Source organism: Etheostoma spectabile, chromosome 23 (genome assembly GCF_008692095.1).
Source record: "Etheostoma spectabile isolate EspeVRDwgs_2016 chromosome 23, UIUC_Espe_1.0, whole genome shotgun sequence".
Taxonomy (NCBI): Eukaryota; Metazoa; Chordata; class Actinopteri; order Perciformes; family Percidae; genus Etheostoma; species Etheostoma spectabile.
This window is the reverse complement of record NC_045755.1, coordinates 19,249,070-19,251,757: the sequence shown is the minus strand read 5'-3', so window position 1 is coordinate 19,251,757 and position 2,688 is coordinate 19,249,070.

The window sequence follows — 2,688 nt, the reverse complement described above, 5'->3', positions numbered from 1 at the left end:
TTTTTTTTTTTACACTTGAAATGATAATAAAATGGTTTTCAGTGAAGTGAGCCTTTTTTCTCAGTAAACCTGCAACCTCAACACATGCAATATGTTGCTAAATGGCTCCTCTTGGTGGTTACGTCTCACATTTCTAGATATGAGTTCTACTCTGTTTAGAGTTTAATCCTCTGAGGTCTAAGGGCATTTTCACATTTTACATATCTTCTTAAATTCGCACACACAGACACAAATATATTGACTGAACACTGAACCCCAAGTTTCCCCCTAATGCCGTCGGGGTGTAAATGTGTGTGAGTGTGTATCTGATGAGCAGGTGGCACGTTGAACAGCAGCCTCGGCCACAGTGTGTGAATGTGTGTGAATTGTGAATGGTTCCTGTATGATGTTAAAGCGCTTTGAGTAGTTGTTAAGACTAGAAAAGCGCTATATTTAAAAACAGTCCATTTACACTCCACTCACACAGTTACAAATTGATACCTGGAAGCTGCTCAGTACAACTACAGTCTGATCTACTGGCCACTGAGCAGCTCCACTGGAGCGGTTGGAGGTTAACCCCCCCTGTTGTCCTCGGGTCAAATGGGACCCCTCTAAAAAATGTCTATCTGAAATATGGTTTCTTTTTAACCAAATTACCACAAAAACGTGGATTGGATTCCATACAACGCTCTTTGAAAATACAATTGATCACTTTCATTCCTCGGATTTTAACTATTAGTCAAAAATAATTCATAATTTCTGCTTTTTTAACTAAAATATTAGGTACAATTCTATATAAATGAGGGTTATTGACCATGAATTTAAAAAAATAGTGTAAAACTAGTGGTAGTAAGGTGGTGTTGGTGAAAACAAAAGAAAAGTCTGAAAAAGGGACGAAAATGTCAAATATTTGGCCGTTTTTTAACCCGGGGGGGGGCAACACAGGGGTTAAGGGCCTTGCTCAAGGGCACCTCAGTGGTGGTGATGAGGGAGGGACAAACTTTCACTTTCCCCACCCAGATTTGATCCTGTCAGTCTGGGGATTGAACCGACAACCTCCCGGTCACAAGCTTCTCTAACCTTTAGGCCAACCCTAAATATAACCAGATACCAATGGGCTTCATATGAAAATGTTCAGAACGGACTCAGCTTTCTGTCCATTGAAGCCCAAACGTGTTCCACAATGTATACAGAGACAATTTGGCCTTAAAGCTAAAAAGCTGATGTTTGCTTTTTGAAATTTCTCCAATCTCTTGTGAAAATATACCTACACTCAATAGTTTTGGTGCTCGGAGTGAGTTAAAAAAAGTCTTGGGTTCACAAAAGTAGCGTAATGCATGAATAAAAACAGAAATAAATGTCCAAAATGTAATTGTGTGCTATTGCCTTTTGAGTAGGAGTGTTGCCAAACATTGCTCGGCCTTGCCAGTGCCTCTTTTGGCCTTTTTTCCTCAGAGCGATAACACCAGGAAATATAAAAAATTAAACAACTGTTCACATTCAAACATACTCCAGTTTGCTCCAAAAAGCGCCATTATTTCTTTTTCTAACATCAGACAGCAGAATGAGGACCTGCTCTTCATTTAACCCCTTCCTGTGTTTTCATATTACAATTAGTCAGGTGTATTTACAACTCCGTCAATGTGTATAATTGTAACATGACCCTTTGTTTGTTTTAAAGCATTTTTATTTGAGTGGGCTAATATTTAGCTTGCCTAAAAACTATTTCCATAGCTTGTGTAATTTTTAAATCATTCTGCATGAATTACACAGTTTCAAATTAGTTCTGAATGAGCCCGACACACTTTGAGAAGGAGGAGAAAACGGATTTAAAAATAATATTCAACGTAAACCTAGACCATATAGCTTGATGATAGCTGTGAATTTTAAAGGAGAAAAGTAAAGTTTAAGTTATTAATTTTTTTTTCATAGGCCAGAAAAAGTTGTCCATTATCTCTGCTATGGGACCTTTAACTGAATCCTGTATGCCTTGAGACCATAGTCTAGTCTAGACTCTCCATTAGTGCGTGTGTAGGACCTAAGCATGTGTGTGTATTTCAGGCCTGTGTGTAGTGTAATAACAACAGAGTAGAAATTGTAATTCCCCATAGGGGATCAATAAAGAGTATTAATTATTATTATTAAATTACAGAAAGACACTGAAAGTCAAACTTGGTTCCTGTTTCGACTCATAATAGCTCATTAAATTAGGATAATAGAACATAACAGAGTCCAAATGTGCTCTAATGATTGGAATAGACTTACAGGATCCTTTCAATTTCTACAACTTAAAAAAATGTAAAGTTTACAAGAGTCTATAAGAACTGGATTGGATCTAACATTCATGATGAAGGGGTTTAAACTCAGGGAGACTTTGTTTAAGACACTAGCTAAAAATGCATTTCTGTGCATTGGGCTCAGACGTGAATACAGTTTTATTGGGGAGCGTAAAAATATCTAAATATTGAAATATGTCGAAAAATCTACAGACATCTAGCCTTCCGCCTTAAAGAGACAGGCGTATTTCCCAAAATGTGGAACTGTTCCTTTAACTACACTCCAGCTGTTTCTAATTGAGATGAAACTGTTACTATTAACAATGACGACGATTCGTGAAACGTATGATGTCAAAAATAATCATAGAAGACTAGTATGTCGAAAAAAGTTAAAAAGAAAAAAAAGTCATAGTATTGTAAGTCGTAAAAAAAA